Consider the following 17,500-nt stretch of genomic DNA (forward strand, 5'->3'; position numbering starts at 1 on the left):
TGGTATTAAATTGAGAAGGTCGTATTTATCAGTTTGAGACATTCACCATCCACAGTGTCTAAAAACAGACAAACAACAGCTGTGAATACAAGAATATACGTGTGTAAGCAAAATGGCAAACTTTTCAAGAATACATGAGGATTTGTCCCAGTCTGTGTGTTGGAGCAAAGAACATTTGAAGTGTGTGTGTGTGTTTCCATGTTAAGCCATGGAATCAAAGTACAAAGAGATTTGAAGGGATTTGATCACATGTGGTACACTGTGTGCCAACAACATATGACAGAATATGTTAGGCGATTAGTGAGTTTCTTTTCATATGTGTGTGTGCATTCACTCTCCCGTGTGTATGTGTGTGTGCTTGTGTAATTAACGTGTAGAGGCAATTAGAAAGCTAGCCACTTCGTCATGGAGAACACTGTTAATTGGACTGGCTTATTTATGTTAATTGCTTGTTAGTTTCAACAGGAAAGTGGAGTGTGCATTACAACTGCACGTGTGCATTAGTCTGTGTTGACGTTTGTAGTTTAAATCATTTTCTGTTCAATGAATTTCTTTTCCATATGATATCATGCCTGTCATTTTAAAATAATTCCCAGTGTCTCAAAACACGTAAAATAAAGTCATAAAGCTGTAAGATTGTGTCATGAGGGAGATCCTGACCCAGCGTGCATAGTGGAAAGCAATGAAGACGTTGCAAGTTAGAACTCACATCACAAACAGCTCTCAGTGCCAGAGAGGGGCTGTTTCCAGGGAGAAGTTCGCTGAAGAGTCGGCAGGGAGCACTGACAGGGTCGCAGCAACTTACACAGAAATTCAAAGATCTTTTCCCGTATAAGCTGCCAAAGACGGTACCTACTACAGTGTTTCTGTTTTTTATTACAACAATGTCGGTTGCTCAGAATTTCATCACATCAGTAACCAATGGAAGCCGTTTTCTAGAGGCCCGTTGGCTGAAGAGTCGGCAGGGAGGACTGACTTTTACACATATACATTGTGTTTTCTTTCTCATGTAACTGTACTTTGTTTTGTTTTTTTAAATCCTCATTTGAGTTGTGGTTCTTAGAATTCTGCTGGGGTCTAGAGGGTTAATGAGCAGGTTAGCAGGGAAGAGTTTTACATATGCTGATTACATGTGTAATAATTAGATCTGACTCACGTGTATACAAATGGGAGGAAAAAGGTTGCAACTGTACATTCTGACAACCAGATTGGGAAAATGCATGGCTTCACTAACACCCCAGTGCAAACACTCATCTTCTCAAACAGTTCAGTTCAGGATGTCTTCCCCTCCATCTGTTTCCCTTTTCATCTGTCTTCACTTGCTTCTCCTGCTAATGTAAAGTTGACAGTAGAGAAGAGAATATGAAGAAGAAAGGAGGTGGAGGTGGGAGGGAGCATCAGTTCTGATCTGTTCCCTGTGTCAACTCTCCACTCTGTTCTTCAGCTGAGCCCACCTTTCTCTCCCTTTTTATAAGTCGGTCATCAGGCGGTTTAAAAGGAGATTTCTTTGATGCCAGGAAACAAAAAGAATGACTTTGTTGTGCAGAGAACCTTTCATGTCCCTGAAATTAACAAGATGCGGAGGGAGGTAGATGGTGTGAGAAGAAAGACTGAGACAATGGAGACAAGTCCTGCCAGGCTTGTCATTTGCCATCTTGATTGCCTCCTTTACTGGAAAGTTTTGACAACTTTTAAATGTAAAAATGTCAAATGTGAATTTGATAATTAGGTGAAAATGAATTAAATTAGTATTAGTTTATCCATTTGTATTTTGTTTGTAATTTCCCAGTTCCCAAAATAATATGTTCAGTCCAAAATTGAAACCAATTAAATGGTTATAAGAATTCTTTTGTTTTTGATTATCAAAATTATTACTGATAATAAATTATTACTTTTCTCTTAATCAGCTCAACAACTAATTGTTTTAGCTCTAATGATTTGCGAACTGGCCAGTGGCTTTTTTTCAGTTTCAGTTTTACTGCAAAGTGTCTAGTAAAAATCCCCCTCAATAAATGAATTCTCTGTTCAATGATCTGATAATAAACATGATAAAATATATTGCAGTCCTGTGGTCAGGGAAAAACCGCCATGATATCAGATGTGGTCGACACTCAATGATTGTTCACGAAAAGTCAGTATCAGCCTGATATGAGTCTCGCCTAGAATGCATCCTTAGCTTGACTCCTAATAAACTGTCACATAGGGAGATATGAAAAATCTACAAGCCCCTGTTCCTGTCCAATCAAACTAAATGGGGAAAAACAACAACAACAACAACATAACAATTACAATGCCGCAGATAGATATAAACAGTTTCTATATATGGGGCTGCTTGTCCAGTTTGTCAAGAATACGAAAGTATAAAGTCTTGAAAATTGACAAAACCAGCTTTTACTGGATCTCTGAAATCCTGTCAAGCCATCTGAAAAGAAGCACCGCACCATCTTTTATGAATTGTCATAATTTAATAAAACGCTTCCACTTTCTGTCTCGAAAGTTGACAGAAAGAAAGTTATTCCTAAAGTGAACTGTCAAGTGTGAGAGACACACACATGCACACACACACACTGTTAACAATTCTCTGATCATAATGTCAATCTTTCCATTTGCTCCTTTACGTTAGCTCCTTTTTAACGACTGCATACGTATATACTGTATATTATCAGCTCTATTTCTGTGGGTGTTGCTGTTGTGACATATGTTCTCGTTCTTCTATTCTCTATGTGTGTGCGTGTCATAGAGCAAAAGGAACATTATTATGTATAACATGCCGCAGAAAAAATTAACATGGAAATGATGTCAGTGGGCATCTTCTTGTCTCTCTCCATCATGTCATTTCTCTTTTCCATTTTTCTTTTCATCTTCTTTTATCTTTTTTCCCCATTATATTTCATTCCTCCACCTCTCTGTCCTGTTATGTCTAACACAGCTTAACAACGGCACGTTTCAAGTCGGTCTCACTCTTTTTTTCATTTTTGTTTTTTTCAGATTGTATTTCACCCATTCAAACACATTCCCATGTGCAAACACACACACACACACAGACAAACACACCTGTATAATTACATGCCATGTGACATTTCTGTAATTACCTTGCAGAACATGTTTGTCTCTCTATTGGACACATCATAAACACACGCGTGCTCTCTGACAGGGTGATAAATGTGTGTGTGTGTTGTGTGCTCGATGTAATGACATTGACACAAGGACACAGCAAGTAAGATGATTTATCATAGATGCTGCATCTGTCTGCTTAAATGTTCATTTCACAGTTAATTCTCCTTGTAAATCAGGAAACCATGGAAGAAAATGGACTGGTATTTCCAGTGGCCCAATGAAGCAAAATAAATAATTATTAATAAAGATAATCAGAAATTGTTTTAGATGTTTTATGAGGTTCCAAGAATGCAATATGATTGAGAGTGAAGAAAAAAAATTATGACTTATATTAGTTTTATGATCACAAATGAACATTCTGCAATATAAACATATGATATACCGTAATCTTCAAGCTTTGTAAAGATGTAAAGCCAGCACAGCCTTGTGTCTTCATGGCCTAATCTCCTAGGGTTCCTGAACTGCCTATGAAATGCTTCTTCCACTATACAAGTGAACAACAGTGCAGGATTTAATGTGAATACAAAATACACATATGCAAAAATGTTCTACTGTTGCTAAGTTATAGATTTAAAGTATGTTGGACACTTAAACAGGCCATGGCATACCTAACATTAGCCATATGTTGATGCTGCAAAAGTCCGCTCTAGATCTAAATTAGCATATCTTCAATATTAAAGGTTGTAGAAGTATATGCCATCCATCCATCCCTCCATCCATCCATGCATCCATCCTATATCCATTTCCTCTTGCTTATCCGGGATCCGGTCATGGTGACAGCAGGTTTAGCAGAATGTTCCAGACATCCCTCTTCCCACCAACGTATTCTATTTCCTCCTGCAGGTTTCTAATGTATCACCAGGCCAGATGGGCTACATAGTGCCAACCAACTAGTAGGAGACCCTGGGGCAGACCCAGAACCTGTTGGATGTAACACCTCCAAAGGAAGTCGTCCATGAGGCATCCTAATCAGATACCTGAACCACCCCCAGCTGCCTCCTTTCGATGCAAAGCCTCTAACCCTATCTCTAAGGCTAAGCCCAGCCACCCTGTTGAGGAAACTCACTTTGGCCACCTGTATCTGCAATCTCATTCTTTCAGTTACCACCCAAAACCAATGACTGTGATGGTAAACTGACTGGAAAATCATGAGCTTTGCCTCCTGGCTCAGTTCCACAACAGTCCAGTGCAACATCTGCAATATTGCCAATGCTGCATCAACCCACTGATAACGTCCATTTTACTAAGTCTGACAAGGCAATGGGACATGTGCTTATACACTGTGATTTTTTATTTCATACAGATCATCACACAAATTGTAGCTCAAATTGACAGGGTTACTGTTTCCCAGTTTACTGTCAGTGTAGGAGGACATTAAAGCTCACACTCTCCCTCCAGTCATACAGCGATGTTAGAGAGATGTGCCTGGCTGAGGGTCTGTCCATATGAAGACATATGAGGTTTCTCTCATGGGACTTAAAGTAGCTGTTTCTGCATCAAGACACGGATGATAAATCATCTCTGCTCTGCCTCTTTGTGACAAGGCCAGTCCAGAGTGCAGTCTGTTGAAGTATGTTGGGGTGATTACAGATGCTGCACTGCCTGCAATGCTGTTAGATAAAAAGACATGTTACGTCTGCGCCGCAGTACCATGAATAATGGCCTGTACTTCAGAACAGTGCATGGAAATCCAAAGTGACCTCATCTGCAAGGTAGAACAGTCAACATACTAAATAAGTACATCCTTTCCACCTGTCCGTGGCATCGGAATTGTGTGGTAAAATATTCCATGTGTGGACATGCCTGGTTTCCTTTTAATGAAGTGCCTCATAGTAAGGAGATACTGTTGCTCCTATTTAAAAATATATCTATAAGTAATTAAAGCTCCTACTTTATATAAGTTATAAACTATAAATCACTGTCAAAGGTAAACAAAGTAACCATGGTCAGCATGATTTATGACTTCTGTTTCACACCAGTGCAAGTGCAAACTCATAAAAGTAAACTTAAAACCTACTCTTACATCTATGTAGCTTTGCTCATCAGATTCATTTCCATCCCTGACTGAAATGCCATGTTCACCAAAGTGAGGCAGGGGTCAGCTGATGAGCATTGACCCTTTTCAGATAGACCTCTCATGGTTATAGGGTTGTTTTGCTTTTTGCTTTTGTCTCTATGCTTTTCCCTTTTTCCTGTTTCTGTCCCTGGCAGAGGACAAAGGACATGGCTGGCCATGCTGGTCTCAGCAACCTGTGTGACATCCAGCAATCACTCCTGCTATGAAAGCCTGGTGTGAACGCCACTCCTGTGCCAGATTATCCTGTTCCCCATTGCAGTCAGTAACATGCTGTAGTTGAGGCTTTAGTACCTTTTGAGCTGCTTATGATTTAACAGTGTGAGACTCCTGTGTTCCAGTGTGTTTTTGACAGCGAGCTTCGCAGTGCCTTTCTATTTTTTCCCTGTGTGATTCGCTTTGTTCAGCCAGTGTTCTCTAGTGAATCCTTTCATCGGTTTGCTTGACTTCATCCGTGATGCCAAGCAGCCTTCAGCCACAACCATGGGTCTTTTAGTCTAACAATTGTGTAACAAGACCCCCAATGTGGGTTTGACCAACAGTTTGGTCTGAATTAAGCATTTACGCAGAGTATTTTTACTGTAATTCAGAAGTGATGTGTACTCATTACTGCTGTGATTATCTACTGTTGCCAGAAACTCTAAAAGTTTTACTTCATTAGTTAAAGAAAATGACTGTGAAGCAATCAAGAAGACTTCAAGCAAAATCTGAGCCGAACTGAAGGTAAAAAGCAGAGTGGATGTTGTCTTCTCAGTGATGATAGTTGTTTTCTACTAATATATGCTAATACTAAATGTAATGTGGTGTTGATTATGATGAGTAGAACCTTTATTTTTTATATTATAAAATATTCCATCTCAATCATTTTAAATAGGTTTGACATGACAGGAGCCATAATTAATAAATCATCTCTGTTGGATTAATTTGAGCAGCTCCATACGGGCATTAACCCCTCGTGACACAGCCTGCGTCAAACATAGTCATACTCATTTACAGACATACATGATGCATTCACTGTCACTTACTTTTTTTTTCCAATGATAGGAATATTTTTTCCTATGTAAATAAAGTAATTATAGGGAAAAGATAACCTTTAGAGCCCCACTTGTTTGAACTTATTTTCTTCACTATCAAAGTAAAGTTGATAAAGTTTACCATTTTAAAGGTCTAGCTTGTAACATTTAGGGGGATCTATTAGTAAGAATTGAATATAATATTAAATGTATGTTTTCATTAGTGTATAATTACCTGAAAATAAGAGTAGTATTTGTCTAGTACCCCAGAATGGACAAAGCTAACACTGGTATCAGTAACTGGGTGACAAATCTATTCAGATGTCATTTAGTTATATGCTAACACACATCTTGTAAGATGTGTACGTTATCTCAAGTCACACTGGGCTTAGTGATTTGCAGATATTTTATTTGATCTATTGTGGTTTTATTTTCTGTTTTCTGTTAATAGTCGTAGCCCAGCACTGTATTTTGGTGTTCTAAACCTGCAACAAACTGAAAAAAAACGTGAGTTGTCCTCTAAAAAGACTTATAAACCCTGTCAAAATGACCTTTTACAAATATGGTCAGCAATAAATTTAAAGCTACAAGGACTCCTCACGTAACAGTGTCCTGTGTGTCATCTAATTCATTTGGCTGTGATAAAGGGAAGTAAAATCTAATGTACTCTATGTTGTCTATATGAAGATAAACTACATGCACTATACCAGGATTGATGGTTTATCTGATAAGTTCAACTAAAGGTAAAGATTTAATTTTACATGCAACATTATGAATAATGTGATGGAGAATATGTGCGATATAAAGAACAAAAAAACATGACCTCTCAAGACTAGAACTGGTTGTGATTAAGAAAGTCTACTGTACACAGCAGGACGTGATTGATGTTATGGATTCTATCTAGTTTGGCATGACTGATGAGAAAAACTTTGCTATATAATGAGGGCGACAACGGATACAGGAAATGTGCTCTGCTCTGGTTAGAGCACTGCTGAATAAAGACACAAGATAAATCTGTGTGTGTTACATAAATGTATCCTTGAGCTGGAGAGTTCATTAATCAGAGGTACAGACTCTTGTAGGAGTGGGAGAGGAGAGGAGGAGGTGGTATGGAAGAGGAGAATGAGTAGGCAGCCAAACATACATACATACATACACACATACATTTCTTTCTTTCCTAAATGTCAGTGTGTAAGGTTGCCAAGTAGTGAACCTACTTCTAAGATCGCAGGGAAAATGAAATGAATCCATAAGGTATGTTATTAAAACATTCGTTGGTTTGCTAAACTAACAAAATACTAGGACATCTTTCTAGATGCCTTTTAAATGACTAATTATGCCATCATATAACTATATCATTGGCTTGTTCCCTTGTGGATTGCCATGTGTCTTCATGGGTTTTCTCCAGCAGTTTCTTCTCACAGGGTAAAAATATACAGGAAACTAAACTGCCTCAGACTGGCAATTTGGCAACAGTCACTGACAGTATAATGAACGGACATCGCATCCAGTTGTGAAGCTCGTGAAGAGTGTGGTGCCTCTCGCTACCACCATTTTGGCAGTCTTGCCTCCGCCGCCTCCCGGCTAATCCAAAAATGTAATATCATTTGAATAGGTGAGCTAAATAGAAATCCACCCTCAGTACAGTTGTCATGAACGGGAAAATTAGGTACAGAGATTTTTTGAACCAGGTTGTAAAAATGTTTTTTTGTGCTGTGAAATTGGATATTTTAATATGGGGACATATGAAGATTGGCTTGTTCTGTAGCCAGCCTCAAGTGGTTGTTAGGGGAACTGCAGGTTTTGACGCTTCAGCATCAGCTTTATGCCACGGATGAGTTTGCAGCCCATCCATTAAATTGCTGGTTACACAATTCCAAAATTTGAATAGGCTGATGCTGCAAAATGTTTTTTGACATAAATATCATCCCAATCATGCATCTTTGGGCACAACACAGTTACAAGAAATACAAAAGTTTCTAAAGACATAACATTACCACAGACATAAAGTTATGTGTTATTGTACAGTAAGATTATTTTATCCAGACAAAAACAGCTGTATATAAACAAAAGACCACAAAACTCTGCCTAAAGGTGAAACCCTATGATAAACTGGCAAGTGGATGGTGTATGGTAAACAGCCCGTCACGCAGTGCATGCTGGGATAGATTTTCTAGCCATTTATGAACATGGAGCTTAAAGCTGCACTAATCAATATGTAAATATGAAAAACAGTAATGATGTATAACGTGAACAAGGTCAATCCAACATACAAAAAACATACAGAAAGCTCACCTCAACTTTACGGAACATTTAAACGTCTTTCAGCTCATTGTTTCGGTTTTACGATTCTGTTTGGATTCAGTCTCACGGCTCTCATCAACAGGATGTGATGTCATATCATATCAACTGGAGGCAGAAATGACATTAAAAGCTGCCAGTAATTTTAAGTCTAAACTTACCTAATAGAAAGCTTTCATTATGTTGTGTTAAAATAATATAGACAACTCTATTACTACTCTTTTAATTAAACATTTATACAAACCTTGTCTTTCACTTCTACGGAGAAGACAAATTTCTTTTGTCTGGCAACACATCATTGACAATTTGATGTGGAAGCTAGCTGGTTAAATTTCACCAAGGCTGTCAGACAAGAGTGAACAAAAATGCTTTTCATAGCTTGGCAAGGTCTTTGGCACCTACACCTTGAACAAGAAAAGGTTGTAGGTCCTCGAGGAGGAATGAGGCAAGGTTTTGTCTTATAGAGAGTTATCGTCCTTGTTTCAATGAAAAGAACGGAAGAGAATGAATAAAAACAGAAATATAGATTCCATATGGGAGGAAGACGTGAAGAAGAGCAGGCGAGGAGTGGATAAATGCAGTGAAGGAATGAATAATGTGCAAACAATAACAAACTTGCTGAATGCAGAAAGGAAAGAGAGAAAGACAGCTGAAAACAGGATAAAAAAGTAATAGACAATGGGGTACCAGAGGGAAATTAAACCTTAAAACAGTCAGAGAAAGAGAGAGTGGGGCTGTGCTTGTATTTTTGTAAGTAAGTGCAGTGATGGAGCAAAGGACAGGTTGCGAAAAAGATAAACACTGCAAATAGAAGAAGAAAGAAGAAAAAAATATATATATTTATTGGCTTAAGTGCTGGTGCTTCCTGTCCTGCAGAACCCTTTGTAAACAAATATAAAAACTACTCCTTGTAAAATGAGTTTTTAAAAAAGACATTTTGAAGATAACAATGAATAATTTTTCAATAAAACGACGATTTTATGCACATTACTCTAGTTTAGCTAGATGTGAGCAAAACAGTTAGACCACCAGTGCGCAGAATTTTTTTGTAAAACAGAACCCTGGATAAAAGTAAAATTCTTAGGTGAGTATAACTACTGCACCTTTGCAATAAAACACATTTTATCCAGGCAATTTAAATGAAGAGCACATGCTTAATGCACTATAGGGATATCCATGAGGACACTTCTGGGGCATTTCTTTCAAATCCAATGTGTAAGCTATATAATGCTTAAACTTTAATTGTGCCAAAGAAGATCCTTTTAACCTAATATGTGTGGTGGACATGGTGTCTTTAGACCATTAAAACTCTTGCACGTGTGTAAGGTCAATACAGTGAAGTACACATTGCATTATATTTCTGTCCTCTCTAGAATTCCATTGAGACCGACGCAGTGACACACTCCATGTGACAAACACCTGTTTTTGTCAGGAAACGATTCTGTCCTGCAGCCCTGCTCTTTATTTGACATCAGGAAGATAACAAGACATACATTTGCCAAACCAATCCAAGTCCTCAACCTTGAAAAACCCAAATTATTTGAAATTGTCTAAATGTCACCTTTGCCTAGCTTCCCCATATCTGTCGAAGTGCAGGGCACAGCAGCTTCCCTGAGCCTTTCAGTGGGAAGAATCCCGGACTGTGGGAGACAAACTCAAACAGAGATCCAGGGGCCTGCTTCAGACAGAGCTTTCGTCCTTGTTACAGAAACAGAGGGGAACCAGAGGTGACATAGCAACATAGACCAGCTGCATAATGGTCAGGGGAAACAGTACAAACCTTTTTTACACAAATAATCCAACCAACTGCATCTATGGACAAGCATTAAATTTTGTTAAGTGTCGTTGTAAGCATCAGCCCTTGAGTTCAGCCGTCCTCGGTGAAGACATACGCAGGTCAGCAAGTTTACCTGCACAAATTCATCAAGTACCAGGGAGTCCCAGGGCTCTGTGCCTGGATCCCTTCTCTTCGCTATTTACACCATCTCTCTGGGTCCGATTACACGCTCGTATGGCTTCTCAGTTCATTTCCACCTGCCCTCCTAATTGGCATCCCATCCTACACAGTGAAACATTTTCAGATGATCCAGAGCACAGCAGTACCCCTGGTTTTCAATCAACCCAAAAGGGCACAGGTTATCCCACTGCTCCTCAGGCTTTATTTTCTGTAAATTGTGTTACCGAGTTGAATGTTAAGGTACACATTCATGTAAGTAAAGCTGTAATAAGTAATAACATGTAAGTAATACTGTTCATAATTTCATAATTATTGGCATTATACCTAGGTTTATGTTGGTTGTAAGCTTGAAACTTTAGAGATTCAGATATAGATATAGGCATGCGCGTTCAGGAAATTAGGAAATTAACCTTTGAATAATTAATGAAACCTGAAATATTGAATGAAACCTTGAATATTGAATGAAACCTTGAATATATTGATGAACCTTTGAAATATAGGAATGACACCTTGAATATATTTAATGAAGTCTGAATATATGGAATGAAACTTTGAATATATGAATATTTGAATATATTGAAATGAAACCTTGATATATTGAATGAACCTTGAAATAGAATTGAAACCTGAATAATTAATGAAGTCTGAATATATGGATGAAACTTTGAATATATGGAATAAACTTGAATATATGAATGAAACCTTGAATATATTGAAATGAAAACTTCACTGACGTCAGACTTCGCGGCAGTGGCTGCAGCCATCTTGTGTAACAGTCTGTAAAAGCGAATGACAATGAGTCAGGCCACCCGCAATCTAGTTGCAGCGATATTAAGCAATGAGGACATGATAAATACACTGGCGAATGTGTGACAAAATCCTCCCGATACCCCTGCCCAATACCCTGCCGTACTCTGAAGAAGAAGTTCGCTCAATTTCTAACCGTGGCAGGCCTACAACAGGCATAAAGTTTGGCCAATCTCATTGCATTTGTCTGTCTGTCTGCAGTCCGCTGGGTGAGTAACGTGCCTAAAGCTGACAAGTGTCACGGATCATAAAATACTTTCAATACTAAATTCACCCTGCATTGGTCTATGAATGTGGGTGATTCTTATTGTATCTAAACAATAATGAAGAGCTCTCTTTCAGTTCATGATCCCTGTAGTCGCAGCAGCTTCTCCAGTCCCGGAGAAGTTCCGCGTCAGAGAGCAGTGCCATACGCACTGGGTGTTGTGGGGCACTCTGTGAGTGAAGGCATGCTGAGGTTGGCCTGATAAACAGCTGCCTGGCCTGTTTTATGTCTGCCACAATAAAAAGGGAGCGAACTCTTGTCAGGAAAACGGAATTGATCAGGGGTATCTGCGGTATTTGGCCCGTACACGCAGTGTTAATGATGTCCATAGTTTAATATTGCTGCAACAGATTGTGAGCGACTGACTCGTTGTCACTCACTTTAGCTATAGCATCCACCGTTACAAGATGCCGTGAAGTCTGCAGTCAAGTTTTCATTCAATATATTCAAAGTTTTTTCTTTCCATTATTCAAGTTTTTCATTCAATATATCCAGACTTCATTCCATAATTCAAGGTTCACTCCATATATCAAAGTTTCATTCAATAATTCAAAGGTTTAATTTCCTGAACGGCATGCCATAATATAATATATATATAATATATATATATAATAAATATATAAAAAATATGAAAATTGATTCAGAAGACTTTCTTTTGTTCTGGTTCCATTTTTCCTTCCTTTGTTTTGGCAATTTACACTATAAACACAATCTGAAGCTTAAATCATACAGAAAAGAGAAACTAGAGTTGATAGGTACTGTTTTCAGCAAGCAAATATTTTGGTAGGAAAATTTACCAATGTGTGTGTGTGTGTTATGTTTGCTGGTAAAAAGCTATACATACAGTACAATCTGACGGGGATGCACAGTAATGTTTCAGGTGCTGGAGGTAAGCTGTTGCTGCAGTTTGTTATATGACAGCTTTATAATACCAGCTTTTGCAAAGAGTTAATCACTTTCTTTTTCGCCAGCTTGTGATGCCAATTTGCCATCCTGCCAACATTAAGGCTTAAGATACAAAACCTAAAAGCCAAGACAGTGTAAACGTATGATACCAGAGAGGGTTTGGAGCTTTTTAAATCCTTCAGAGATTCACTTGTGAGTGGAACTAAACCTGAATTTTGATAATCATCATCAGTATGCACTACAGGACCATGTCTTTTTTATAAAGGTTTGCTCAGCCTGAATGTCATTTTGTTTTTACAATATCCTGGTCGTTTTGTACATGGAGGGTTAAGAGCTGAGGAGTTTTGGAACTCAGACAGGCTAAAAGCCGCAAGAACAAACCAATTCCAATTCAGAAACAACAGAGTTTGGTCAATAAAGAGCTGTGGAGACAGACAGCAGGTCAATATTTGAGTTTACTCAACAAATCACCGGCAGAATGGGTACACATTGCTTTTGACTCATGCTGTCTTCTAACAAAGAAATGATGAGAATAGATTTAGAGTGAACAGATTAGATCTGCTACTAACATCTGTAACATTTTTTTCCGGATAAAGCAAATGGATGTGTGTGTCTATATAACTTCAGTGTAATTCCTTCACTGCTGGTAAGAGGTTTTATGGACTCAACTTGTGCAGTTAGTGAAGAGTAAAGCACATAGACACAGCAATACTGTTATTTAATTTCAGAAACACTACCATTTTCCTGTCTGTAAAATATGCACAGTACCCTAGAGGTATGCTCAGGCTCTGAAAGCTAAAAATGACTTAAATGTACTTTCAGTGTTATATTCTGCACTGTTCCCTAATCTGTGAAATTAGAAATCTGCACCTGAATCTGCAGCTCCCCTCAACTTTATGAAGCTTCACAGTGAGTTTCAGCTCATTCTCCACAGAGCAGAATGGGGAATGGCAAGGCTTTTGGTGGAATCACAGTCATTGTCTAGAATGTTGTTGATCAGCTCCAAGGACCATGGCGCAGCTCGGTGGCAATGAGCCTTCACTGCTTACTATATTTGGTACATCTGCTTGTTGTGGATATCTAAGAAACCAATCATGTTGCAGGAGGTGAGTCTAAATGCCTTAATGCCTCCGTAATGCACTCCACACCATTTTTTTAATAGCTACTTCCAGCAGCATAATGTATCATGTTGCAAAACACATGCCATCTTAGGCGGGTTCCACCAACACGACAATGAGTTCAGTGTACTTCAGTTGCCTCCTCACAAGATATCAATCCAGCAGAGCACCCTTGAGATGTGGTAGAATGAGAGCTATGTAGCAACGTACAAATCTGCAGCATCTGCGTGATGGCATCAAGTCGACTTGGACCAGAATCTCTAAGGGATGTTTACTGCACCTTGCTGACTTCATTCCAAGAAGAGTTTGGGCTGAAATGTATACCTAATAAAGTATATCAACTTATCTTTTAAAGGATAAAGTACAGGAATCTGTGTTGTCTGGTGGTTCTGAATATATCTGTTGTTATTGTGTTGGTCTTTGCGGCCACGAAAGCGAGATCGGTAAACTGTACTGTACACTATATTGTGATAAAAGCTGGTTGATGGTCAGTGCTGATTCACTTCTTCACAGTTCACTTAGTAAATGGCAATTATTGGCATTTCCTAAGTAAACATCCCTTAATGAAAACAGCCTTCAGATTCAATGGCGTTCCAAAACTGTGCCTCTTCTCTGTTAGATTTTGGAATAAATGAAACTTGAACAATTTCTTGTCTTATAAATACTATAAAAAGTTCTGAGTCCTGTGAACACTCCCCCATGACAGAATATGACCATGTTCTTCTAACATTGTGAAGAAGAAGAAAAAAAAAGAACAAAAAAACACTTCATATACTCTTTGCCGACTAGCACCTCTGGGCCACTGTACCTTGACTTCTTCTCTTGACAGGTGATAGCACATGTTCTTTGGAAATCTTTTAGCTGTCAACATGGATGAGGAGAAAGTTATTGTTAAAGGATATGAACATCCAGGTATGAACCATAGTCCTGGATTTAAAAATATAAGGTCAAGAGTAACATTTCCCAATAAGCTGTAGCTGAAGAGGTTGGTTCTATGGGTGATGAATAACATAAATCATCCAGGGAAATACTTTCAGTCTAGTTCTCAAACTGTCTCTGAAATATATATTGTTTTGATTAAATACATTAATTTAGAAACATTTTATATTAGCTTTATACTTTGTTTTGAAAGAAAATAGTTCAACTATGAGATTGCAGGAGTGGAATTTAAAAAAGGGGTTTTGCATTTCCTGTGATATTCTGTTTCAGGCTGCTCTGTAGTCACAGTCATGCAGGTATACATCCTTGATTAGTTCTGAGCTAAATGTATTGCTAATAAGAGGATGTAGAAAAACAAAAAGGAAGTGTGAACCAGGAGATCCTCTTTGGCACGCATCTAGCTCTGGTTCTGATCAAGATTCCACAAAAGTCAACAATAAAAAAGGCCTCTTATGAACTGGATGGTGGTACTTGGACAGACATATTTTTTTCATTTTGGTACAAGGTGTATGGTGTGTTTTCTGTTCAGCCATGTTAAAATGATTCTGTATTTGTGCTGTGTGCTATAGTGTGCGAAGTAAGAACAAATATGAAAGTATTTGACAGGGTACAGATTTATTTTCGAGAATACCTACTGAATATGACTCTAAAGCTCTCTCAAGGGTCATGGTTTCAGCTCACTTCAGTCTCTACTTATCCATGATTGCTGCCATTTGTAATTCCATCATGAAAATGATTCAGTTGCTCCTCACCATAATGGATTGTGAAGAGGTGAGGCACCTTGATGCATGTGAGGCTGTGAGAAAGGCCTCAACATAAAATGTCTATTAAAGCAACATTGTCTAAGTTTGCTACCATTAAATAACAAAGGATTTTAAATCATTTTGATGCAATCAGGTAAGTGCTGTCTGTCATTCCTCAATGTCTGTTATTGTGTGTAACTTTGTCCTCTGTAAGGAAGAGGAGGTTTTCAGGCCTTGGGAGGAGGGAATGGGGAGTGGAGCCAGTGTTGTGCCAGAACCCGACCTGGGCAAGCGGGCAATGCAAGCGGGCAAAGTAACTGGGCTCAGCAGCCTCTATGGACATAATGATTGAAGACTGAAATGGACATTGACAGCAGAAGAAGACAAAAGAAGAGAATATACAGTCTCATAAAAAATTCAAGCTGTTTGTCCCCCTGCTCCCTTTGTACTGCCTTCTGTGGTGCTCCCCAGCCCAGCTTTAATTAGGTGGCTTAAACCCACCTGTCTGTGTGGCGAGGCATTCTGGGAGATGTAGTGTTTAAGGCAGTGGCGGCTGGCCAATAGAGGGCGGTAGGGTGCCGTCATCCCTGAGCCGCAAATATAAAATAAAAAAATTTAAAATAACAATAATACTATTAAATCATTCATGTTTTCAATATTTGTGTGTTTATATAATGGGATACATCCATTAACGTGCAAAATATGATAGAAAATCCAGCTCTTTCACACAAACTATGTGTGAAAGAGCTGTGCCCAGATCAACCTGACCCTGATATCAGACAGCAAGCTAGCGAAAAAGGGAAGCTAATACTGTATATATAAGGTTTGAGTTCAACCACTTGACATACATTTCTACATTATACATCCTTTATACATTGTGAGAGCTCATATAAACATTTATTAATCTATATAATGTTATGTTATTGTATATTGTTCTGACGGTATGCCTCTTTTGTCACCTATTAACTACTAACAGCACGTTTCATGCGCTCAACAGTGCAGCTGATCACCTCTGTCAGCTGATCAGCTCTGTCACAGCTGATCACCTCTGTCACAGTTGATCACCTCTGTCAGCTGATCACCTCTGTCACAGCTGATCACCTCTGTCACAGGTGTAAAAGTCAACAGCCTTTCCAACATGTTACACTTTGTTAAAAATTGATACGTCAATTATTTACAAGTTCTGTTCCACATGTAAAGCTTGTAATTGTGCAGTGTTTTTTCTTGTATAAGAATGCCTCAATGTTTTTTTTATATTGGCATTAAATATTTACTTATTATTTCACAGAGGTATCCTGCAGTTAAAAAAAAAAATGTATCAGGATGGGACGGTTTCTGAAACTGACCGAACATGGCACAGCCCCACCTAAACCCCACCTTTTTCACCAGCCGCCACTGGTTTAAGGGTGTATGTTTTATGATGCTGCAGCTCTACTACACGTCCCCTTGTGATGCCACAGCATGAACTCAAACACACTTGACCTCCATGCCAAATTTCAGGTTAACTGGTTGGAATTTGGTCCTGCCCAGTTAGTGATTACTGTTCATCCTTCAGATTGTTCAGATTGAAATGATATCCCGAAATATATGGATAAAAAGTTCAGCTGCATCCCTCAGCTTGAAATGAGTTAGAAGCACACCACAATACATCATACCGGGTCTCTAGTCACACCTATTCTAGACCTTTCAATCAAATGACCCAACTCACGTCGAGCTCACACTGTTTGCTCGCTTGCCATCTGCCACATGACACTGCATTATTGAAGCAGCCAATATAGACTAGAATTTTTTTTTTCTTGACCTAAGGCATTAAAAACATGCCGAGTGTTACTGAAAATCCTGTCACCTTTTATATAACCATTGCGTGATGCATGCATCCCATAATCCCTAACAATGAATGTGTTTATAGTTCAATTCTGCCATGCTGAGACCCTTGACCTACCTTTCATTATTTACTGTTGATATAAATACAATGTGTCTGTACTCCTCTACAGATTGTGTCGCATAATGTATCGTTCTGTTGTTGTCCTGCACAACTGGAGCAAAACTTTCAGGATTTTATACCGATACCGATTTGTCTGAAACATTGAAATCGTAAGAGAGGTCAAAAGTTTATACATTGTTCATCCAGTACAACAAAAAAATAGAGGAACATAAAACTCATAAGAATATTATTTAATCAAACCAAAATGAAAATATTTGAATGCAGACCAGGGTGGCACAGTAGTTAGACATGCACTTAACAGGTTAACTGGTGACC

The sequence above is a fragment of the Larimichthys crocea genome, chromosome XXIV, assembly GCF_000972845.2.
Source record: "Larimichthys crocea isolate SSNF chromosome XXIV, L_crocea_2.0, whole genome shotgun sequence".
NCBI classification, from domain to species: domain Eukaryota; kingdom Metazoa; phylum Chordata; class Actinopteri; family Sciaenidae; genus Larimichthys; species Larimichthys crocea.